This window comes from Phocoena sinus, chromosome 19 (genome assembly GCF_008692025.1).
Source record: "Phocoena sinus isolate mPhoSin1 chromosome 19, mPhoSin1.pri, whole genome shotgun sequence".
Taxonomy (NCBI): Eukaryota; Metazoa; Chordata; class Mammalia; order Artiodactyla; family Phocoenidae; genus Phocoena; species Phocoena sinus.
This window is the reverse complement of record NC_045781.1, coordinates 11749882-11775801: the sequence shown is the minus strand read 5'-3', so window position 1 is coordinate 11775801 and position 25920 is coordinate 11749882. Positions and strand designations below refer to the sequence as shown.

At 47.7% G+C, this 25920-nt stretch overlaps 1 long non-coding RNA gene and 1 pseudogene across 2 annotated transcripts in view; one reads left to right on the top strand and one right to left on the bottom strand.

The window, feature by feature from the left end:
• Window positions 1-9050: 9050 nt before the first annotated feature.
• LOC116743609 overlaps window positions 9051-25920 on the top strand; it is a 36527-nt gene continuing 19657 nt past the window's right edge. Inside the window, exons 1-2 of the long non-coding RNA XR_004346822.1 lie at window positions 9051-9261; window positions 22151-22213. This is a non-coding gene — a long non-coding RNA (uncharacterized LOC116743609). The remainder of the gene's footprint in view (window positions 9262-22150; window positions 22214-25920) is intronic.
• On the bottom strand, window positions 18958-24169 carry LOC116743604 (annotated as a pseudogene). The gene is made up of 7 exons (XR_004346820.1): window positions 23990-24169; window positions 23535-23700; window positions 22481-22627; window positions 22072-22232; window positions 20393-20867; window positions 19711-19843; window positions 18958-19184 (listed from the first exon to the last, which is right to left on the bottom strand). The product of XR_004346820.1 is annotated as a cytochrome P450 2A13-like (transcript).

Below are 25920 nucleotides of genomic sequence, written 5' to 3'. Positions count from 1 at the left end.
CAGGCAGGGCTTACCTGTGCCATCTTGGTAAGGAGCAATCAATGACGTCCCGGGGAGAGTTTGGGTCGAGGGAGGCCTGGTGGTCACAGACACTGCGGGCGATGAGGTCCTTCATGCGTCCGAAGTTCTGGAAAAGGTGTTGGTGCAGCCCGGGCACCCAGTCCAGGAGGCTCGGAAAGATATGGTACCGCTGAGGATGGAGCAGAGCTGTAGGGATTAGGAGGAACAGACAGGCAGGGAGGTAGGGTGTGTGTGTGTGTGTGTGTGTGTGTGTGTGTGTGTGTGTGTGTGTGTGTGTGTGTGTGTGTGTGTGTAGCGTGGGGCGGGGGCTATGTGTAGGTGGAGCCCCTGTGGAGTGGGCAGGGCCGCATACCTCGGGGGCGGGGTCAGACAGAAAGGGGCGGGGCCTTGCAGGGCCAATCGCAATTCCTTCCCTGCCCACTGCTTCCCCTATATCCCTGGAAGGGCTGGACCCCCAACCCTCTCGCCCGTGGAACTAGGCCTCCTGACCTCTCCCCAGGGGCTGCTCATGATTTGGAACTTGTCATTGATGGGGTGGATAAGGGTGAGCAGACGCTTATCGTCGTAGTCGAAACGGGTGCCGAAGATCACGGAGCAGATAATGTTGGACACCGAGGGGCTCAGCACAAACTTGGGGTCGAAGGGCTCGCCTGAGGGTGAGCGGCTAACGGGTCGGGGAGACGCAGTGTGCAACACACCAGACCCCAGGCGGTAACACCACTAGCAGCACAGAACACAGGCTCCTGGCCACCTAACATGCAGCATAACAACACCCCAAAAGTATCTGGCAACACAGCACACGACACAATATTACACACAGTGTCTGGCAATATTACACACAGTGTCTGACAATATTACACACAGTGTCTGGCAATATTACACACAGTGTCTGGCAATATTACACGCAGTGTCTGGCAATATTACACACAGTGTCTGGCAATACTACACGCAGTGTCTGGCAATATTACACGCAGTGTCTGACAATATTACACGCAGTGTCTGACAATATTACACACAGTGTCTGGCAATATTACACACAGTGTCTGGCAATATTACACGCAGTGTCTGGCAATATTACACACAGTGTCTGGCAATACTACACGCAGTGTCTGGCAATATTACACGCAGTGTCTGGCAATACTGCACACAGTGTCTGGCAGTATTACACGCAGTGTCTGACAATATTACACACAGTGTCTGGCAATATTACACGCAGTGTCTGGCAATACTGCACACAGTGTCTGGCAGTATTACACGCAGTGTCTGACAATATTACACACAGTGTCTGGCAATATTACACACAGTGTCTGGCAATATTACACGCAGTGTCTGGCAATATTACACACAGTGTCTGGCAATACTACACGCAGTGTCTGGCAATATTACACGCAGTGTCTGGCAATACTACACGCAGTGTCTGGCAATATTACACGCAGTGTCTGGCAATACTGCACACAGTGTCTGGCAGTATTACACGCAGTGTCTGGCAATATTACACACAGTGTCTGGCAATATTACACGCAGTGTCTGGCAATACTACACACAGTGTCTGACAATAATACACACAGTGTCTGACAATAATACACACAGTGTCTGACAATATTACACGCAGTGTCTGGCAATACTACACACAGTGTCTGGCAATATTACACACAGTGTCTGGCAATACTACACACAGTGTCTGACAATAATACACACAGTGTCTGGCAATACTACAACCTCACTTGGCAATGACACACAGCAGCACAACCTAACACCCAATGATCTGACGACCCAACGGATCACGGAAAGCAACATGAAACCAACACATCCCTGCATTAGCCATTACATGATAGCACGGCCCAGCAAACTGAACCTGGAGTTAAATAGACATAGTTTGGATCTTGGCTTGGACTCTTAGTCTAGGCATGACCTAGGTGAACCGACTTCCCTTCTCTGAGCCTCAGTTTTCTGATCTGTAAAATGGGTGTGTTCTGGAGGGTCTGGTCCGACTGGCAGTGGCTGCTCCAGATGTGTGCTCAGGAGCTCTGAATGTGTCTGGGGGTAGAGGGGCTGCTCTTAAATCATCTCTGTCCACACCACCTTGCCCCCCTTTTTCCTAGTTCTCCCAGTGACTTTTAATCCCTCCCATCTTCCTGCATTATTTGCATGGGTCCGGGGCTCACAGCCAGCTGCAGTGATGCCCTGAGTGGGTTCCTTGGGAACCCCACCTCCCCCTCCTATAGGCTCACCTCAGCTCTTCTCACTGTGGCCAGTGGTGTCCATTTGCCCTGGATTGGGGTGAGGTCTTCTCCATTTTTTTGCCACTGGGGACCCTGGATCTGATTCTGGGTCTGGTTTGGGGTTACAGAGCTCTGGCAAAATGAAGGGGCAAGGATGGGGTCAGGATCTCTGTCCTGGGCAGAAGTTTTCTCATTCTCTGGGGGCCCATTTTCACAACTCTTCTCACCCTTTTCTGTCTCTTGCCGTTTGTCTCTTAAATTCTGTATGCGTCTCTCTTTGCTTCTGCTTCTGAAACTTTTTGTCTCTTTTTATGTCTCTGTCTCTCTCATTCTCTCTCCCTTTGTGTCTCTGGGTCTCTATCTTTCACCCTCTATTCCATCTCTAATTCTCTTTGTGCCCTTTCTCTTTCTGCTTCTTTCTCCCTGTAATCTTTCTCAGTCACCATCTTCTCCTGACTGTCTGGGTGTCTCCCTGTCTCTTTTTCTTTCTGTCTCTCACACCTCCAAGAGCTGGACTGCAGTGGACAGGACTGAAGCCAGGCTAAGGTTGAAGGAGGATTTGGGAGAAGGGCGGGGCAGGCAGAAGCCTCAGGAGAAAGGACCTCAGACGTGAATGGTACCCCCGCTACTGCCCACGTACACCTCTGATCTCTGGTGGCCTTGGCCTTGCAGCAGCTTGAAGCAGGGTTTCAGTTCCCAGCCAGTGATTGTGGTCAGTTCGCGGTGGTGAGAGCACCGAATCCTAGCCATAGACCACTGGTCAGTGGTCAGTGACAAGGCCCCTGGCCCTTCAGCTTTGCAGAAAAGAATTCCCACAAAGATGGAAAGTAGTGAAACAAGTAAAGTTGTTATTAGGAGAAAAAAGTACAGTACGTGTGGATAGACACACGGGCAGACTCAGAGAGTCATGCCCTTGTGGCAGTTTAAATCACTTATTTCTTCCAGGTTTCCTCTGGCCAATCATTTTGATTTGCCTGGCTCAGAGTCCATATTCAGTTTATCTCAGGACCTTGCCATGTGTGTATGCGCATCTCTTAGCCAAGCTGGATTCTACCGAAGAGGTCTGTGGGTAGTTAGCATCACTTACTGTGGGGTGGCGCCCCCTCCCATTTTGACCTCGAAGGAGCTTTTCTGTGCATGTGTAGTCGGGGAGGTCTCCTGACTTAGAGAATGAGAAATAAGTGGTCTCTTATCTTCTATCTGGGTAGGGCCCAGCCTCCTCCCTCGATTGTCCTGCTATGCTTGTCTTGGAGTATTGGTCCACAGGGAACAAATCTCCAATTGATTTACCCTGGGGTGGGGGGGGCATTTACCTCCTGCCTCACCTCCACCTCCGAGGCTGTCTTAAGCTCCCCACCAGCTCTGTCTGCTCTTGGCTTCCACCCCAGAAACTGGCCACAGTTACTCAACTCCTTGCTAGGTCAGGAGGGCAGATTGCAAAAACCTGGAGTTGGGCTAGGACTCCAGTTCCTGGAGGTTAGGGTTGGGGAGACAGCCCCAGAGGTCAAGGGTCTGGGAGGCCAGGTGGAGGTGTTGGTGACCCCCCAGGTCCATTGGTGGACACGATGGTAGTTTTCCCATGGGGGAGGGGGAGGAAGTGCTTGGAGGTTCTGGGGGATTTGACACCCCAGTCCCAGGCATAGGTTGGGATGGAGGTGGGGCCCATGCTATTATTTAAGTCCCGGAAAGGCAGGTTGGGGTGAAGAGGGGTGAAGGCTTGATTACGGGATTATGTATTTCTAGTTTCCCCTGGCATCTACCCCTACTTCTGGGGGAAAGGAGCAGTACTGGATCTGCCTGAACCCCATAAGTGACATTTCCCTGACCCTAGAACTGGGTTGAGAGGGGCCTGATGGGACTGCCTTACTGGGGAACTTGGGATTCACGAGAAGGGGAGTTTTAAGGGGCTTTGAGTTCTTCTGGTGGTGTGACTTGTTCTCCTGCTACAGAGGGAACATGGGGTAGGGAGGGATGTATTGTGAGTTTCCTTAACCTTGGCACTATTGACATTTGGGCTAAATCATTCTTTTTGGGTGGGGGGACTGTCCTATGAGTGGTAGGGTGTTCAGCAGTAGCTCTGGTCTCTACCCACTAGATGTCAGTAGCAGACCTCCGCCCAGCTGTAAAAAAAATCAAAAATGACTCCAGTCATTATCTAATGTCCACTTGGGGGCAAAGTCCAACCCAGTTGAGCAACGCTGGTGGAGAAACTGAAACACACCAAGGGCAGCTGAACCTTCCTCATCTCTAATTAGCCTCTCCTTGAGCCCCAACTGTTACACTTTTTCCTGTTCCCTCAAACCTCCATGACCCTTTCCTTCCACATCACTCTGCTGGTGGTCCCATTCCTTATCCCATAGAGAAAATAGCAATCGGAAGAGAATTAGCCACTGTCTCCACCACTGCGCTCACTCACCTACCAGAATCTGAGCCACATATGCGCCTTCCGGCTTGCAGGATCTTAGTTCCCCGACCAAGGATCAAACCCATGGCCCCTGCAATGGAAGCACAGAGTCCTAACCACTGGACCGCCAGGGAATTTCCATAAATGTTTTTATATTTTCCCTGTCCCAGCCCTGGAATCAACCACGTCTCGAAAAAGTCCTGATTCCTTGTATTGGAAGATGGTATTTAGAAACCAAGATCTGGGTATTAGCTGGGCTTATTGCTAGTGGGATATCCTTGCTTATTGGCCCTCTCAGTGGACAAAACTTGGAGAGTTCTCTCTCTTTCTCTCTCAAAAACAATTCATATTGATATCTCTGATTTCGATCTAACACACAGGGTCCATTCTAGCTTTCCCTATTTGAAAATTCTTTTTTTAAAAAAATTAATTAATTATTTTTTGGCTGTGTTGGGTCTTCATTGCTGTGCGAGGGATTTCTCTAGTTGAGGCGAGCTGGGGCTACTCTTTGTAGCAGCGTACAGGCTTCTCATAGTGGTGGCTTCTCTTGTTGCAGAGCACGGGCTCTAGGCATGCAGGCTTCAGTAGTTGTGGCACGCAGGCTCAGTAGTTGTGGTGCATGGGCTTAGTTGCTCCACAGCATGTGGAATCTTCCCAGACCAGGCCTCGAACCCATGTCCCCTGCATTGGCAGGCAGATCCTTAACCACTGCACCACCAGGGAAGTCCCATGAAAATTCTTTCCTTTCTAGCAAGAATTTGACTCTCATTTTTTTTTTTACAATATATTTACTTATCTGTTCAACTTTCATATGTACATAAAATAGTCTCACAATTGCTAACCCATACCCAGTAAGAAATAAATTTACTAACTAGAGTGTAGTATTTGTGTACAGTTATTTTTGTCTTTAGACATACAATATACAGTCAAGTTTCTTTTTCCCAAAGTTACTTCAGTTAGTTCTTTTCATCCCCACCCTTTTTAAGTAAAACAGTTAGGTAAATACAGTATATAATTGGTAATACAGTTAGGTTCAGTTGTTACAGTTTGTATTCCATTTTGAGTTCCCCTACATCCTGGTGGATTTTTTAAATTTACATATGATAAAATTCACTCTTTGTGCTGTACAGTTCTATGGGTTTCGACAAATGCATAGAGTCGTAATCCTACATACTCACAGTGAAGGAGGCGTTTGAGGGACCCTGAGTCCCATTATCCCCTTCTAATTCTATAATATATAATAATTTTGCTGACCCCAGAACTGTGATCAGATGTTAGCCCAAATCCTGGATCCCATGAAAGAATAGAGTTTTTAGCAGTTTTTATCTTTCTGTGTTCTGACTGCAAGATCTCCTGCTGCAGAAGAGGCACTGGAGAGGTTGCAGGAAGAGTTCGGAGAATTGTTGAGGAGCCTCAAGTCTACAGTGTCATGAGCTGCAGGGAAGGGAGACTGAAGGGCAGAGTGAGGGAGAAGCTGAGGGGTAAAGGATGGGCCTGAATAATAGTTTCAGTGGGAAAAGTTTTTGCAAGTGTTTGGCATGGGCACCGACCAGTCAGAATGGTTGCCAGCCTTTGACAAGAGTATGACTGCCAGAGTCTACTGGGTGATTCCTAGCACTAGAGCTGCTTGTTGAATAAATGAGCTGCATATTGAATAAATGAATGAACTGTGTTTTTAATTTGTTTGTTTTGGTTACATGCTCTCTAAGCACCCAAGTGCTCCTCTAGGTTGGGTATCAAGGAATAGGGGGAGTTTGGGGATAGACGTCCCAGGGCTGGCTTCACCATCCCACAGTGGAAGGGAACTCTTTGAAGGCTCCAAGCTCCTCTGCACTGTCCATGAGAATGTTTTTTTCCGTGAGAACGTTTCTTCAGAACCTGGTACCTGGACAGCACCACTCTGCACCTGGGTAGGTGGGCTGTGCACAGGGGCCATACTAGATGCTATGCCTGGGGAGGGAGGATGGAGTAGCCCCAAAGGACACAGCTCCGGGTTTTCAAAGGAATCAGAAATTGGGAGTAGTTAACACACCAGTCAGAATGGCCACTGTCAAAAAGTCTACAAATAACAAGTACTGGTATGGGTGGGGGGAGAAAGGAACCCTCCTACACTGTTGGTGGGAATGTAAACTGGTGCAGCCACTTTGAAAAACAGTATGGGGGTTCCTTAAAAAACTAAAAGTAGAGGGCTTCCCTGGTGGCGCAGTGGTTGAGAGTCTGCCTGCCAATGCAGGGGACACGGGTTCGTGTCCCGGTCCGGGAGGATCCCACATGCTGCGGAGCGGCTAGGCCCGTGAGCCATGGCCACTGAGCCTGCGCGTCCGGAGCCTGTGCTCCGCAGCGGGAGAGGCCACAAGAGGCTCGCGTAATGCAAAAAACCCCCCAAAAAACAAAAAACTAAAAGTAGAGTTACCATATGATCCAGCAATCCCACTCCTGGGGATATATACGGAGAAAACTCTAATTCGAACAGATACGTGTACCCCAATGTTCATAGCAGCACTATTGACAATAGCCCAGACATGGAAGCAACCTAAATGTCCATCGAGAGATGAATGGATAAAGAAATTGTGGTATACATATATATACAGTGGACGATTACTCAGCCATAAAAAAGATTGAAATAATGCCATTTGCAGCAACATGGGTGGACTTAAAGATTATCATATTAAGTGAAGTAAGTCAGACAGAGAAAGACAAATACCATATGATATCATTTATATGTGGAATCTAAAAAAATGATACAAATGAACTTATTTACAAACCGGAAATAGACTCACAGACATAGGAAACAAACTTACGGTTACCAAAGGGGAAAGTGGCGGGGGGATAAATTAGGAGTTTGGGATTAACATATTCACACAAACTATATATAAAATAGATAAACAACAAGGAACTATATTCAATATTTTGTAATAACCTATAATGGAAAAGAATCTGAAAAAGTATATATACCTTACGTATAAATATATGTATAATATGTATAGCTGAATCACTTTGCTGTACGCCTGAAACTAACACAACATTGTAAATGAAGAAATTGGGAGGATTTGGTGATGGAACCAGAACTTGGTTGACTCAAAGTACTCTTCTAATACCATGTGAAACACATTTTTAAAAATCTGCAAGCTGGGTTTAGCTCCACAGACTGTATTCTCTGTTCTCCCGGCTCACCTGTTTGGGTCATTCCCTCACTTCATTAAGGTGTTTGCTCAAAGTCTCCTCACAGAAGCCTGCTCTGACCATTCTATCAGAAAGAGCCACCTCCATTCCTCTGCAGCTGTTACCTGCTGTATTCCCTGAGGCACTCACTACTCCCTGACATTAGAATAGACACGTGTTTATCTAGCTACAGCCTCTCTGTCCTCCTAGAAAGTAAACCCCGAGAGAGCGGGACTTATGTCTGTTTGCTACTATGTCCACGTTGCTTGACACATAAGTGCTTGAGGAATGTTTAGTGAATCGGTAGATGTTATGGAGGTGTGGACTCTGGAGTGAGGCAGACCTGGGCATGAATCCCAGCTCTGCCTCACCCTTTCTGGGTGTCCTAGATAAGGGACCACTCCTTTCTGACCCTCAGTGACCTTGTCTGACAAATGGGGATGTTGGTCTCTGCACCAAAGGGTTGTTGAGGGAACTCAGTGAACCCAAGCATGTCACAAGCTTAGCAAAGCACCTGACAGTGTGAACAGCTGGTACCTGAGAACTGTTCTTAATCTTTCCTGGGCCTCCCAAAGCCCAGGTAAAGGTACCCTGATATTCTCTCCCTGGGTGAGGCACGGATGAAAAGGGAGGGAGAATTCCAAAGAAGAGGCTGAGGTGCTTTGTTCAGTGTCAGTTTACAGCCCTGAGACTGAGTTGTGCCCCAGTCCTGAACCTTTCCTCTATGTCAGCGGCAGGTGAGGGTGAGAGAAGGGGTGGAGAGAAATGACAGTTCCAGTCCCACCAAGCACAGCCCAGCTCTGAGACCCCCTTGCCACCCCAGGAAAGCTTTAGAAGGGGTTTGAATCATTGCATTCTAGAACCTGAGAATCCCAGACCCACCCCACTGACATTAATACCTGGATTCTTACAGAAGGGAGCGAGAATAAATTGCCCCCATGTCCACCAAATCCTTTCCTGAGCCTACGTCCTTCCCTACATCTGCCTGTGGGAATGCAAGGTGGCACTATCTCTTTCCCCTCTGCTCCTGGGCACAGGGAGCTCCCTGAAGAGAACACTCACATCCCCCCATTACAACCCTGGGGACTCAGAGACACTCCCCCTCATTGTTCCTTCAGCCTCCCTTTGGCATGCAAAGGGTCAAGGGCAGTGGGCGTGTGGCTTCCTTTTTCAGTCATAGACTTGGAGAGTTGGCCTGGAGTTGAAAGCAGAGATAGGGGAGCTGATGAAGTGAAGACGGACTTAAGGAACGGGGGATTTGGGTGGGGCAGACGGAGAGGAACTCCCCCCTCCTTCTGGGAGCACATCAGTGCGGGTGAGAACTACCCATCAAGCGGTTCCACTACGTAGAGCCATGGTGACTGGAATACGCAAAGGAGAAATCGAGAGGAGTGCACACTTGGAAGAAATCAAACAGCCACAGATGTTCCAGCTCAGCAGAACAGACGACAGGTGAATATTACTGAAGGACTGCGAGGAAAGGCTACACGTGCAGGAGCTTCAAAGAAGGGGGAAGAAGGGGGGGGAAGGGGCACAAATCAGAAAAACACAGGAAGGGAGTTATCACACAAGCTGACAGTCAAAGGCACACTCCGGGAGGTGGAAGACCCTAGAGGTGAGAGTGAAAGACAGATGGAGAAGGGGGCCTGATGAAGCAGCCCAGATCACTTGCTGGTCGTCTCTCGGGTCCCTGGGGGGATTTAAATGTAGGGGGGAATGGACCTAGAGACTGTCATACAGCGTGACGTTAAGTCAGACAGAGAAAAAATACCGTATGTTAGCGCATATTGTGTGGAATCTAGAAAACTGGTATAGATAGTATTATTTGCAGAGCAGAGATAGAGACACAGATGTAGAGAACAAACGTATGGATACCAAGGGGGAAAGGGGGGGGGTGGGATGAATTGAGAGATTGGGATTGACATATATACACTATTGATAGTATGTATAGAATAGATAACTGATGAGAACCTTCTGTAGAGCACAGGGAACTCAACTCAGTGCTCTGTGGTGATCTAAATGGGAAGGAAATCCAAAAAAGAGGGAATGTATGTATATGTATAGTTGATTCACTTTGCAGTACAGTAGAAACGAACACAACATTGTAAAGCAACTATACGCCAATAAAAATTAATTTAAAAATAAAATAAATGTAGGGAGAAGGATTTGGGTATTCAAGGGCTTTGAATGCTGGGCTGAGGAGCCCAGAATTTGTTTCCTAGGTCCCTAAACAAGGATGCTGAGGCGTCTCACTGTACACAATGTCTAACTCTTGGTTGACTAGTCGAGACAAGCCTAGGAATCTCCTGGCTGAGAGCGGAGGCAGAGGGGACCCTCACGATGTCCATACTCAGAGGATGAAGGAGATGAGTTTACTGGGGAATTAGGGAGTGGTGCAACAGGGGAGGGATGACTTCTCTCTGTGACCCGGTCTCCACCATCACGGACCCTGTCAATTTCTACCCAAATCACAACTTACCTCCTCTTCTGCCTCTAGTCCCCAGCTCCTAGGTGGAACCAGAAGAATCTTCCTCAATACGACCATGTCACTCATTAATCAAGTCAACAAGTATTAATCGAGGACCAACTAACTACAGTTGACCCTTGAACGACACGGGTTTGAATTGTGTCACAGGTCCACTTGACTTGGATTTTTTTTCCAGGAAATATGTACTATATGTACATGATCAGGGTTAGTTGAATCTGCAGATGTGGAACTGAGGATTCGGAGGGCCGGCTGTAAAGTTACAGGCGGATTTTCCATTGCCAGGAGGCAGCTCCTCCAAACGCTGCATTGTTCAAGGGTCAACCGTAGTTACTGGGAATACAGCAAAGAAAACAGAAAAAAAAAAAAAAAAGAAAGCCCTGTTCTCACGGAGTTGACACTCTAGTTGGGCTGTCTCCTGTGTACAGCTGTGAGAATTTTTCTAGGGTCGATCGCCGGAAGTGGAATTGCTGGGTTGCAGTATATGTGCAACTTGAACTAGGCTAGGCATTGCCAAATTGCTCTGCAAAGTTAGCTTAACTAATTTATACTCCCACCCACAGTATATAAAGATTCCGGTGTTGCCCTTCAATATTTGTTCCTATCAATTGTAAACTTTTGCTAATCTGATGAGTGTGAAATATCTCGTTTTAATTTACCTTTCTCCAGATGATTACCGGGTTGGGCATTTCATGTGTGTATCGGCCACTCCCTTTCCTCCTCTGTGAACTGCCTTTTAATACCTTTTGGTTTTTTTCTTGTTGGTTTATAGGAGTTTAGTCTGATCACTAATCCTTTGTTGGAAGGGCCAGTCCCTTTTTTTTTTTTTTTTTTTTTTTTGCGGTACGCGGGCCTCTCACCGTTGTGGCCTCTCCCGTTGCAGAGCACAGGCTCCGGACGCGCAGGCTCAGCGGCCATGGCTCACGGGCCCAGCCGCTCCACAGCATGTGGGATCTTCCCGGACCGGGGCACGAACCCGTGTCTCCTGCATCGGCAGGCGGACTCTCAACCACCGCGCCACCAGGGAAGCCCCGGGCCAGTCCCTTTTTAAAAGCTCGTCTGACTGGGTCAGGTCCTCCCAGGATAATCTCATTTATGATTAACTCAAAAATCAAGAGATTTGGGACTCTAATTACATCTGCAAAATCCCCTTTGTCATGGAATGTAACAGTCAGGGGAGTGATAATGCCATCCTATTCATACATCCCGCCCACACTTAAGGGAAGGGGATTATCTGGAGGTATGGGTCATGTGGAATCATTTTCAGAATTCTGCTTGTCACAAATGTTGTAAGAAGTTAAACAATTTTTTTTTCTTCTTAAAGGAGTTTTTGGTCTCAGAGATTCTACTTTTTTTTTTCTCTCACTAGATTACCAGTTATTGGTTTATTATAAAGAATATTAAAGGATACAAATCAACAGGCAGATGAAGGGATACACAGAGGGAGGTCCTGAACAAAGGAGCCCCTGTCTTCGTGGGGTTTGGGACCTGGCACGTGGAAGCGTTCTGGTTCCCTAACTTAGACGCTCTCTACTGTTTTGTTTGTGTGTGTGTGTGTGTTTGTTGTTGTTGTTTTGTGCTTCACTCATTTCTGCTATTTGAATGCCAGGCTGAGGAGCCCAGACTTTGTTTCCTAGGTCCCCAAACAAGGATGCTGAGTGGTCACACTGTACACAATGTTTAATTCTTTGTTGACTAGTAAAGGTGAGCTTAGCAATCTCCTGGCTGAGAGCAGAGGCAGAGACCCTCACGGGTTTCTTTCTTTGACCTTTTAAAAAGTCTTGCTCTGTAATTATTTTTAAAAAATTTCCTGTATTGGGTGCTGACTTCATTAATTTTCAGTTTTCTTATTTTCATATAAGCACTTCTTTCTGAAGTCTGTATCCTTTAAGTATTGAGACGTAATGATTTCATCATTCAGCTCTAAACGTTTTCAATATCCAATATGATTTCTACTTGGTTCATTCATTGTATAGAAGTATGCTTTAAAATTTCTGAGAATTTTGGTGTTTGTTTTTCTCTTTTTGTTATTGATTTCTATTTTTTTTTTACATTGTGGACAGATTGTATTGTCTATACTATTATTCCATTAACATTTATTAAGGTTTGTATCCTGGCCTGGTATGTGGCTAGTATTTGTAAAATTTCCATGTGTGTTTGAAAATAGTGAGGGTTCTCTAAGAGTTTAGGGTCCTCTAGCTGTTAAATGGGTCTACCTAATTAAGCATCTTTTTCAAATATTCTATACTTTTACTATTTTAAAAAATCTGTTTGATTTATCAGTTACTCATGGGGATAAGTTAAAGTCTTGTAATTTAGGGCTATATTGTTATGTGTCAGGATTTTTATATTTTCCAGGTGCATAGGTCCTTTTTTCACAATATTCCTGTAATTCCTAATAATTTCTTTTTGCCATAGCGTCAATCTTGTTTCATTTAAGTATGTATAAGCCACACTGTCTTTTTTTCAGGAGACATTAGGCTAGTATACCCTCTCCTATTTATTTATCTTCATCCTTACTGTGTCTTGTGTGATTTATTTTTTATTCAATCTATGAGTGTGGGTCATGGGGGGGGGGTTACTAATTGCTGAGTATGGTCTGTTTTTACTTATTATTATTTTTTAGATTTAATTTTTAAAATTGAAGCATAGGGACTTCCCTAGAGGTCCAATGGTTAAGACTCCGTGCTTCCACTGCAGGGGGCACGGGTTCGATTCCTGGTTGGAGTAACTAAGATCCTGCATGCTGCTTCGCAAGGCCAAACAAACAAACATATTGAAGTGTAGTTGATTTACGATGTTGTGTTAATTTCTGCTGTACAGCAAAGTGATTCCGTTATACATATATATACATTCTTTTTTTTTTTCTTTTTCTTACTTTCCTTTTTGCGGTACGCGGGCCTCTCACTGTTGTGGCCTCTCCCGTTGCGGAGCACAGGCTCCGGAAGCGCAGGCTCAGCGGCCATGGCTCACGGGCCCAGCCGCTCCGCGGCATCTTCCCGGACCGGAACACGAACCCGTGTCCCCTGCATCGGCAGGCGGACTCTCAACCACTGTGCCACCAGGGAAGCCCCATTCTTTTTTTTTTTTAAACATCTTTATTGGAGTATAATTGCTTTACAATGGTGTGTTAGTTTCTGCTGTATAACAAAGTAAATCAGCTATACATATACATATATCCCCATATCTCCTCCCTCTTGTGTTTCCCTCCCTCCCACCCTCCCTATCCCACCCCTCTAGGTGGTCACAAAGCACCGAGCTGATCTCCCTGTGCTATGTGGCTGCTTCCCACTAGCTATCTATTTTACATTTGGTAGTGTATATATGTCCATGCCACTCTCTCACTTTGTCCCAGCTTACCCTTCCCCCTCCCCGTGTCCTCAAGTCCATTCTCTAGTAGGTCTGCGTCTTTATTCCTGTCCTGCCCATAGGTTCTTCAGGTTGTGTAATAGTATGATAAGTTGGTGTATTACTCTTTTTATATATTGATGGATTTAATTTGCTAATATTTTGTTGAGAATTTTTGTATCTATATTCATGAGGGATGTTGGTCTGTAACTTTCTTTTCTGTACTATCATTGTCTTGTTTTGGCATCGGGGAAATACTGGCTTCATAGAATAAGTCGAGAAGTGTTTCCTTATTTTCTGTTTTCTGGAACAGATTGTGGAGAAGGATGCTATGTAGCTAATATACACTGTGTTGGATATTACACGTCAAAGCCTCGTTTTTAATTTATTTATTTGGCTGTGTTGGGTCTTAGTTGCGGCACTCGGGATCTTTCGTTGCAGCGTGCGGGCTCCAGAGTGCACGGGCTCAGTAGTTGGGATGCGCCGGCTTAGCTGCCCCTCCGTATGTGGGATCTTAGTTCCCCGACCAGGGATCGAACATGCGTGCCCTGCATTGGAAGGCAGATTCTTAACCACTGGACCACGAGGGAAGTCCCAAAGCCTCATGTTTTTTTTTTTTTTTTTTTTTTTTTTGCCCTCCTGGCATTTTCAGAGAATGTAGGTATTACAAATAAATGGATTTTCCATATAACTGGAACTGATCTTTTCAATAGCAAATGGGAAAAAAATTTTTAAAAACTGAGGTATAATTGACATACATTATATTAGATTCAGGTGTACAACATAATGATTTGTATATTTTGTGAAATGATCACCACAGTAAGTCTAGTTAACATCTGTCATATACGTAGAATTTTTTTCTTGTAATGAGAACTAAAAAAAATAAAATCACTTTTAACGTAAAAGGCACATTTTAATACTTTGTTTTGTGGTAACTTTTTGGGAACCCTGTGAACCATTTTTTCTCCATTTCCTGCTGGATCCTGCTGGACCATTAGGGGGAGAATGGAATCTTGGTAGAGGAACAAGGGGTTCTTTCCTTCCTGTTTGCTTGTTATTCTGTGAATATTACCACAGCAACAGTCTTTCACTTCAGCGGAAAGGGCAGAAAAAGAATTCTAGGCAGAGGGAACAGTCAGTGCAAATGCCTGGAGACATAAATAATCCATGCACAGTAATAGAAGTTTGGTGAGCTTGGGGAATAGGATCTGTTTAGTGACATGTGATGAGAAACGAGATTGGGAGAGGCTAGAAAGGGTCTTGGAGACTAGCCCAGGGAGTTTGGAATTTCTCCTTTAAGCTTTTGTTCTTCAAACTGCAGGTCATAACCCATTAATGATTCATGAGCAGCTTGAAGGGCTGCAACAAGCATTTAAAAAATAATAAAACAAAAGAGAAGAGAAGACTCTCTCTATCAGAGTGCCTCTCATGAGTAAAAAAGCGCTGCTCCAGCTATACAGATATCCGTGTGCACGTGTGCGTACAGGTTTGCATGCGTCCTGGGAGCAGCCACATGTGGAACAACCTGAACTTGAGTCAGGGGTGATGTGACATCTAAATTCCCATCCTTCTACCTCCTTTCTCCGAAATATTTCTTCTGAGAATCACCCCCTTCCTCCAGAGTTCCTCTGGGGGCAGGGGCTCCATCTGAATCATCTCTGGAACCTCAAGAGAGGCACACTGGAATCCAACTCTTTCATCCAAATCTGCCTTTGTCATGTCCTAATGGTGTTACTTTGAGCAGATTCTTTTTTTCTTTTTTTTTGTAGACAAGAATGTCTTCTTCTTTTTTTAAAAAAATAAATTTATTTATTTTAGTTTTGGCTGTGTTGGGTCTTTGTTGCTGCGCATGGGCTTTCTCTAGCTGAGGCGAGCGGGGGCTACTCTTCGTTGGTGTGCGCGGGCTTCTCGTTGCAGTGGCTTCTCTTGTTGCGGAGCACAGGATCTAGAGCACAGGCTCAGTAGTTGTGGCACACGGGCTTAGTTGCTCCGCGGCATGTGGGATCTTCCCGGACCAGGGCTCGAACCCGTGTCCCCTGCATTGGCAGGAGGATTCTTAACCACTGCGCCACCAGGGAAGGCCTAGGCAGATTCTTTAACCTTCCTCTGAGTCCGTGTGCTCATTTGTAACAAGGATCATCATAGACTCACCTCGCAGACACTTTATTTGGTTGAACGAGTGCATGCATAAGTGGTGTTATGGATTGAACTGTCAAGAAGGTACTCTAAAGTCGGAACTCCCAGTACCTCAGAATGTGATCTTATTTGGAAAAAGAATCACTGAAGATATAATTAGTTAAGATGAAGTCATCTTGGAGTATGACTGGTATGCTTACAAAAAGATGGCCAGTAAAAAAGAACAAAATAATGTCATTTGCAGCAACATGGATGGACCTAGAGATGATCATACTAAGTGAAGTAAGTCAGACAGAGAAAGACAAATACCGTATGATATCGCTTATATGTGGAATCTAAAAAACATGGTACAAATGAACTTATTTACAAAACAGAAATAGAGTCACAGATGTGGAAAAGAAACTTATGGTTACCAGGGGGAAAAGGGGAGAGGGATAAATTGGGAGATTGGGATTGACATATACACACTACTATATGTAAAATAGATAACTAGTAAGAACCTACTGTATAGCGCAGGGAACTCTACTCAATACTCTGTATTGACCTATATGGGGAAAGAATCTAAAAAAGAGTGGATATATGTATATGCATAACTGATCCACTTTTTTCTACACCTGAAACTAACACAACATTGTAAATCAACTATACTCCCATAAAATTAAAAAAAAAAAGATGGCCATGTGAAGAGAGACAAACACAGGGACGACACCATGTGATGACAAAGACAGAGTTTGGAATGACACAGCTGCAAGCCAAGTAACTCCAAAGACCAAGAGCTGCAAACCACCAGAAGCTAAGAAGAGGCAAGGAAGGATTCCCCTACAGCTTTTGGAGGGAGCATGGCCCCGCTGACACCTTGATGTTGGATCTAGCTTGCAGAACTCTGAGACAATACATTTCTGTTGGTGTAAGCCACCCAGCTCGTGGTACTTTGGTCTGGCAGTTCTAGGAAACTCACACAAGGGGCCCAGCACAGTGTCTGGCACATAGCAGGCACTCCACACATGCTACTTGTGCCTGTCATTATGGCAAGAGCAGGACTCTTGTTTTGGTAGAAGAGAGTAGTGAAAAACAAGCTACCCAGAAACATCACCACTGTCACCCTCCCATTCCTGCAGCCACTGAGTTTTAAAGCTCAACACCAGGCTATGTTTCAATCTTCAAATAATTCCTGTGAGGAAGGAGACAGATGAGAGACTCAGGAAGGCCCAAAGAGTTAGCAGCAAAGCCTGGACCAGAATCCAGGGCTCCTGTTAACATCTCCGCCCCAGCACTGTCTCTTTGCTGGGCTGGGTCACTGGTTCTTCCAGAGCAACAGAGCTGAGACTGCCCTACCTGGACAGGTGAGATCGAGGCATTGGTGGCTAGAAGGTGACTTCTCTTGGCACCTTTGGTAATGCCTTGATGGACTCCTGCTTTTCCCTTTTCGGGTGTAAGTTTGAGGACTCTGGAGATTAATACTTGTTCTCTCTTCCCTCTCGTCTCCCTTCTTGCTGGGCAAAGACTTACTAGCCACTCTATCTTCCCCTGGAGGTATGCCTCATTGGCAGAACCCAGCTAGTTCCAGCCCCTCCTTTCCTCTCTTGACTCTTTCTCAGAAGGAACTTTCAGCTTGGAGATCTGACGTTTGCCACCAGAGGGGCTGGGAACGCAGTTCCCAAGGATATGGCTAAAGGAAACTCTGATGTTAAAATTCTAAGCATCAAGAGTTCCAAGCATCAGTAATTCAAATGTTCGGAGTCTAAGGTTCTGGGAATCCGAGATTCCAAGATTATGAATTGTGGACTCTGCAGTTCCAAGATTCGACCGTTGAGTTATGCCACAATTCTAAGATTCCCCCAGGTGAGCTTTCTAGAAACCTCTTAAAGTGACATGCACAGGAATGGATAAAGTTTGATTCTGACTCTGAATTGTTGAATAGTGTGTTTGTCATAATAAAGAGTGTGACCCTGTGGATCCTTATTTCCCTCCAATGAGTAGGAAGCAGCTAATTTGTGGAAACCGAGTTGCCAAACACAGATCATGGGAACTGAGAAACTTGAGAATCATAGCCTATTACGAAACTTGCAGGGCTCAAAGGACCAGATTTCCTCTCACTTGACCCCAATCACTGGTCCTTCAAGTGTGGCAGGTTTTGTGGATGCAGGGCTCTGCGTAGCATTTAGATCTAAGGTGAGATCTAACTCTAGATCTAACACAAAGATCTACAGCTGATGTGTATGAATGTTCAGATCGCGCAACGCTGAAGGATGCCACCTCTAAGGGAACATGCGCTAACTTATCTGAGAGTAAGCAGGTGATTCAGACCCTCACAGATCCCAGATCCATCAGAGAGAGCCCCACCTTCAGAAACTCATAGGAACTGTGACTTCCTGTATACACTCAGGAGAACAGGCAATCATATACTCGAACGCCTGTACGCACACACGCGCACACACAGACATGGCTGTGCTGCTACCAAACTTCTCCTGGCATTTTCTGAAAGTGTTTCTCTCTCCCACCCATTTCATTAAGAAGTCTGACTCCTGTCCCTAGGCCTGACTCTGATCGGATACAGTAGCCTTATCTGGTGGTGGGCACGAAATATGCTCTGGCATCCAAAGTGTGCATGAGTGTGCAAGGGTGTGGGCAAGTGTGTAGTGAAGCCAGGTCAGCTGCCTGTCAGGGCTCTGGAAAAAGTCTCCTGGACAGAGCTGCTCAGGTTGTGTAATAGTATGATAAGTTGTTGCTTTTTCACTTGAGGAAGGGGTGCTTTTTAAGAATCTCCCTAAATGACTGTGGGCTAAGTATGGCCATCCCTATACAGATCTGTGTTCATGTACTTGCTGAGTACTTACTTGTGTTCTGTGGGACCTCAGATAGAGACTTAAACTCTCTGGACCTCATCTTTGTTACCTGTAAGATGGGCATGAATACTGTTCCCCGTGACATAGGTTTGTGAGCGTTAAGTGAGGTGAGTATATGACGCTTTTAGCATAGAGCTGACACAGTGTACTTGCTCCATAAATAATATCTGTTATTGTTACTATTCAAAGTATAGTATAAGGTTTCTTTTCCTCTCAACCCGCCTCTAGCAAGGTGAACAGAGTCCGTTTGTTTCTTCCTCTCCTATCCACCTTGCCCCTTCCTTCCCCTGACCCCCATCATCATCCCCCCATCCTTAGCCCCGCCCCTCCCTCCCCCATTTGCTCCTCCCACCAGCCCCACCCTGGCACAGCCCTGGCTCACCGGGGCAGGAAGCTCATGGTGTAGTTTTGTGGGATGGTGACAAAGCCCACGTGTTCGGGGGACACGTCGATGTCCTGGGGCGACTGTGGGGACTTGAAGCGGAAGTTCTGCATGATGGTGGTGAGGAAGAGAAAGAGCTCCATTCTAGCCAGGCCTTCTCCAAAACAGTACCGCTTTCCTGAAGGAGTGGGGGGAGGCATGGAGGTGAGGCTTGTTTTCATTGCTACCTTGACCCCACTACCGACCAACCCCCGGCTGTATTCTCCCAGGGAGGATGGGCTGGAATCTCGAGGCCTGAGAGACTTTCAGAGAAGTTGCTACTCCTCTCTGAGCCTGTTTCCCTAGAACATGGGGTGTGGTGAAGCAAAACAGGCTGTAGCAATGGGAACTTTAGGTGCCCCTTCTCCTCAAATACACACTCAAATATGGCTGCTGTGCCATCGCCCTTCTAGGAATCTGAAGAATTTAAGTGACCTTGGACAAATCTCTGACTCACTCTGGGCCATGATATCCCCTATCTCTGAAATGGGTACGATCATCCCTTTTCTTTTGCCTGGGCCCAGGTTCTTGGGAGTTATGGGGGTTGCAGCTGGTTGGCTCCAAGGTATATGGTAAGAGGGACTTCCAAGTTGGAGAAAGATACTAGGTTACACCTTAGAGATGAAGGAGGCCCCTGTTGGTGTTGGCTTGGCAGTGTGTCTTACCGATGGAGAAGGGCACAAAAGCATTAAACTGCCCCTTCTCATCCAGGAAGTGCTGGGGATTGAAATTTCGCGGGTTGGAGAAGAACTTGGGGTCTCTCAGCCTGCAGCCCAGCATAGGGAAGACTTCGGTGCCCTGGCTGGGAGGAGGGAGGGGACTTTTATAAGGTGGAGTGGGGGATGGGTGTGCTGAAAGCACCTGGGGGTGGAGGGGGAATTTGTGTGACCTTGGTGAAGGGAAGTGGGAGGCATGGGAGTTGGGGTCCTCTGAGGGAGGAGCTTTGGGGGACATGAGATTCATCGTCCCGAGACAGGAAGTTTGGCAGCCATGGGGTTCCCGTCCCCTGAGAAGGGAAGTTTGAGGAACATGGGCTCTGTGTCTCCTGGGGCAGAAGTTTTCACAGACATGCAGTTCATGTCTCCCAAGGCAGGAGGTTGGGGGAACAAGGAGGTTATGTCTCTTGAGACAAGAATTTTGGGGGGGACATAGGGTTCATATTCCCTGAGGCAAGAGGTCTGGGGAGATATGGGATTCAGGAGTCTCTGAGTGGGAAGGTGGAAGGGACATGGTAGTTGGGACAGTCTTTGAGGGAGTGGATCAGGGGCTGGGAAGCTTCTAGGGGGAACGGAGTGCGGGGTCACAGGGAGTGGGTTGAAGATCCCTTTAGGCTGGGTGGGGCAGCACCTTGGAGAGGAGGAAGTCTCGAAACTCGGTATCCTTGGTGATTCTGCGGGCCGGGCCCATGGGGATCATGTCTCAGAATCTCTGGATCCCGTGGATCACCGCCTCTGTGTAGGGCATCTTGGCTCCATCCTTGAACTTGGGCTGATGGTTCTTGCCAATCACGTGGCCAATCTCCTCATGGGTTTTGGCTTGGGGAGGAGGGGGAACGTGTTTAGCTATTGTGAGGACTCAGGGCAGGGATGACCGTCCAAGTAGGTACAACATGCATGACATCCACGTGTGGCATGGACATAAAACATTCAGGCCGTAGGCGCTGTTGGTGCAGGGTCTTGCTCACCTGGTCCTGCCAAAGTCACCTGGGAGGTGCAAGGGGAGAGTCTTGGGGGATGGTCTGGAGGAGCAGGCAGTGGGCACTTGGTTGGTTCAGTGTGGGCCCTGGCAGGTATTTCGTCACTGAGTAGAACATCTCACAGAGCTGAGGGTGGGGAGAGAGGAAGGGAAGGGAAGGACAGCTGTCAGTGCTCAGGACCCAATGGGAGTCCGACCTGTCGCAGGGCAAGGAAGGCACTGGGTTAAAGGCACCTACACAGATGTTTAGGTATTTCGATGGGGCTGGATGGGAATAGATATCTAAGTTTTCACATGAGTTAAGTGTGAGGGACCCTGTCCAGCAATTAAAGTGAGATGGACTGGGACACATATCCAGGTTTCAGACGTTCAGGTGATGCTGGATTGGAGCATACATCTGGTGTTCATATATTCAGGTGAGGTTGGGTTGGGAGACACCTGTCCAGGTGCTTAGCTATTTAGGTGGGACTTGGAAGGGGGGGTCACCTAAGTGTTTAGGCATTCAGGTGGTCTCAGTTGGAAACAACTGTGTGGATACTTAGGGAATCTGGATTGGGGGCTTCTGTACAGGTGTTAAGGTATTAAAGTGGGGCTGCTGTGCAGGTGTTAAAGCGGGGAGATACCTGTTCAGGTGTTCATATATTCAAATGGGCCAATAGGGGGCACTTCTGTAGGTATTTGAGTGAGCTGGGCTGGAAGACACTTATTTGGGTGTTTGGGGAACAATCTGTCCAGGTGTTTACATGTTTAGGGGTCTTGGTTTGGGGTACCTGTCTAAATGTTGAGATATTTAAGCGAGCTGGGTAGGGGGCACTGTCTAGATATTCTAGTGGGCTGGTTTGGGACACCTGTGTAGGTAACAAATGATTTTGGTGGGCTGAATTTTCCGGCACCACGTGTTCAGGTAGTCAGGAAGTGGGCTGAGGTGATCTCTTGTCCAGGTGTTAAGAAATTCAGATGGAAAGATAGAATATCTTAAAAGGGAGTATCTGTTAGATATTAAGGTAAGTTGGGGTGAGGACACCTGCACTGGTGAGAAGAGAAAGCTGGGTTGAGCACATGTATCTTGCCTGCAGTGTCTATTTGTTTTCATTCTTTTTTTTTTTTGGTGGGGGGAGCATCTTTTGAGATATCCAGGTGTGCTTGGAGACTGAGTATTGGCCACCTGTCCCGGGTTCTGGTGCAACAGTTCAGTTGTCTGAGAGTGGGGGGCTGGTTTTGAGGGGATCCTGTCTGTTGGAGGATGGGAGTTTGGGGCACCTGTCTTGGTGTGGAGGGGCAGTTGGCAGGTTGAGGTAGAGGCATGGTAGAGCCAGGCTGGGACAGGTTACCTGGCCGGTAGACGTAGCTGTGAACTGGAAGCTTCCCAGCATCATACACAGCAGTGATAGGAACTCTTTGTTCTCACAGTCAAAGCGGCCCCGGAAGACGATGGAGCTGATGACACTGGAGACGGTTCGGCTCAGGAAGAAGGTGGGATCGAGGAAGGCGCCTGGGGGATGGGGTGGGGTTAGGGAGAGACAGGGATTTGGGGGAGAGTCAGCTTGGCGGTCTGATGCCAGTCTGCGAATTTGAGGAGGGCACGCAAGTGCTGAGCCAGACTTCCAGCCTCAGACCCCAGAGCTGGGAGGCCGGACGCCTTCGCCCAACCTGGACCCCTTCCGGGGCCAGGATGCGTGTGTCGGTGCGGGCTGTCTTCCTCCTCCTCCCCCTCGCACTCTCCGGGGTCCCCCCACTCACCGTGCGTGCCGCGGCAGGCCTCGATGAGGAAGTCCACCTCCCCCTGGATGCGCTCCTCGATGCCGCGCTTGCCCACGCCCAAGTCCCGCAGTGCGGTGATGGAGAAGCGCCGGAGGTGCTGGGCGCGCTCCCAGCTGCCGAACGCCAAGCTTGCAGAGGGGGCGTAGGAGTCGGGGCGGGGCAGGCCCAGACCAGCCGCCTGGCCCGGAGAGCGAGAGAAAGGTGGGCAGAGAGAGAGCAAGTGGGAGATTGAGCGGGGAGGGGAGGGGTGGGGAGGGAGGGAAAGAGGGTGGGAGGAAGCAAGGGAGGGAGGGAGGGGGGTGGGCGGGGGAGAAAGAGAGAGACAGAGACAGAGAGAGACATACAACTCAGAGAAATGCAGAAAGAGGTAGAGACCAAGTTGCAAGAACAGAATCAGAAGGTGAGAGGCAGGAAAGATACACTGAGAAGAGAGATACAGAGACACAGGAAGAGAAAGAGACAGAGGAGGGAAGGAGGGGAAGTGAGATACTTGGAGATCTGGGAGGTGGATATAACAATTGTGAAGGATTCTAAAACTGAACTGGAGAAGAGAGAAAAATAAGGAGAGAGAAACAGAGAGGGTCTGGGAGGAGGAGAGACTGTTACCAGGAGATGGAGGCATGGGGATTTTGAAACAGAAATAATGTGAGATTCTAAGACTAAGAAAGAAGAGAGAGAGGGAAGGAGAGAGAAGCCTGGGGAAGCACAGAAGTTGAAAAGGAGAAAAAGACAAAAAGGCATAAGGAGATAGAGGACCAGGGTTCCAAAGCAGAAGTTCCAAGAGCTCCTAAGAGATACAGAGAAAGAAGAGACATCTAGTGAAAGAGAACAGGGAGATAGGGGAGAGAGAGGCAGGGAGAAACGGAGATGCAGAAATGCTAAGACAAATGAGAGACAGAGGGGGCGGCAACCATGAATAGGAATGGGGACAGAGAATGCCAGAGGAAGTCAGATCGAGAAGGCTGGGGACACTGAAGCCATCAAGTCTGCCTGACCACACCCCCCTGCCCCACCCCTGCTCTGAGGTCCCCCTCCCCATAGCCTTTGAAGAGCCAGTTGAAGTTAGCCTGCTTGCCTCATCCACTGAATGCCTCAGCCTGGTCCACCAGAGCCTCTGTCACAGTGTCATATCCACACAGCACCACGACCCGCCAGGGCCCCAGGTGGACTGTGGACACAGGGCCATAGCGCTCGCTGACCTGATGGAGGTGAGTGCGAGTGGTTAGAGCAGCCTCTACTCTGAACTGGCCCTGCACCCAGTTCTCACATCCCGAGATGCATTTCCCTACAGGTTCTGATGGTCAAGGAGCTGGACATCCCAAGATGTGGTCTTTCCTGGCCAGGACCCTGACACTGAATCTTTAAAGCTCCCCTTTCCTTTCCTGTGACTCTGGTCCAACATTGTCAATTCCCAGCCACAAAGCCCCAACCAAACTGGGCAGGCCACCACCCCTGTCCCATCCCACGCATCCCTCTGCCTTGGGACACCTTCATGAAGGAGTTGTACATCTGTTTGGTGTTCGGCTGCAGGTGGTTCCCGACGAAGGGCAAAGGGGTGGGTCCAGGAGGCAGCGTCCCCTCGAGCTTCCTCTACCGCCAGACAGACATCAAGACCAGTATAGTCAGACAGGCCAGCAAAGCCGCAGGAAGCAGCCCTGAGGCCAGCATGGTGGCACTGGGGGTGACAGTCAGTTGGTGATGTCTGGGATGGTTTGCTTTTACACTACCTGGGAGAGAAGGGCCGACTTTGGTCCTGATTACATAATTGTCTCATTTCACCTCCCAACTATACCCCCCACTATGCTCCCCACCTAGCTTGGGACAGAGCCAGCAAGGAAGGAGGAGGGGGACCTCAGATCAGATTAACAGAGAGTGGGCCCCGATATGGAATTTGTGGTTCCCTCGGGAGGGACTACCCTAGGCTGTGGAGGGCAGTTGATAAGTTCCAGAGTTGAAGATTTTGGAATATTTGCTTGGGGGAGCCCCTGAGCTTTGGATTTGGGATCTCAGAGTGAGAAGAGATCCCAAAGTGGTGGATTTTGGGGTCTTGGGAAAGAAACATTCAAAGATCTGGATATAAGGGTATTAGAATGAAACAGGATGTGTGGCTGTGGATTGGGGGGTCTTTTGGTGAGGAGAGATGTAGGCTGAAGGGTCTCATAGTGGGGGGAGATTCCAGGGAATGGGTTTGAGGGTCTTGAGGTGAGAAAGGACCCCGGGCTGTGCATGTGGTGTTCCTGGGAGGAGAGTCCAGCTGGATCATGGAATCTGACCCCAGATGTTGATCTGCTTTTACTCTGGACACAATGCTGCCTCTTGATTCCCAAAATTCTCATTGGAACCTCAAAGTGAGGTCAGGATAGGGGTCATAGAACTGACTATCTGTGGTTGGGCAAGAGGTAGAAGACCATAGATGCACTTCCATGGAACTTCCCACAGAACTGGAGAAGAGTAACTCACGGTCTCAGCTGGCAGAGGGACTGGCCAGGGCTTGGAAATAGTAATAAACACCAATATGATACTGAAAAATCCCAGCTGTCTCAAGGATTAGAATTCACAGAGAGCCCCAGTGGTTCCCTACCCAGATCCTCAGGGAAGCCCTCTACATTGATTGTATCATTTCCATTATTATTATTATTATTATTGATGTTTCCCATTTTACATGTGGGTATACTGAGGACAGAAAACAGAGAGTGGGCAAGGGGCACACGTGTGAACCCTTTCTCTCCTGCTCTGCACTCACTTCCCCTTCCTGCGATTGGGTTTCCGCACCAGTGGAAAGGGAGTATTTGGGAAGAGAAAGTTGTATTTGAGGGTGTGTGAAGTCCCCGTTAGGCGTGATTCCTGGTGTGTCAGGGCTGTTATTAGCAGGCAGAGAGAACTATGTCAGGAGAGATTTGGGTAAACTCCAGTGTCGGGAACAGAGAGGGGCTCTAGGATGCTGAAAGTGGGAGTAGAGAAAAGAGGAGTGGTCCTGCTCTTTCTCCCTCACTGACATTTTTCCTTAATAATGTTGGTTACCCCTGGTAAACACCAACTGTGAAGACTAAGCCCAGGTATGTGTGGCGTGATCCAGGAACAAAGAACAAGGTAAACTCAAAGGGCCAACACTGCCGGAACAAAGAGTTACAGGACCCCTGTCACTTATGCATCTTTGTGCTGTGCGTGTTGGTGCATAAGTGAGTATCCATGCCTCTTTATGGCTATATGTGCACATCTGTGTGAGTGCCTTACAGGATGTGAATGTGTCCATTGCCTGAATGCATGCCAATCTGCCTGTGGGTAACATGAGTACATGCTTTGGCATATATGTCTGTTGGGGGATATTTACATGTGTGTCTCTGGGTCCAACACGTAGACTGTGCATTCACATCCATGTGTGCGCATGTACAACTTGTGACTATACATAAGTGTGTGGG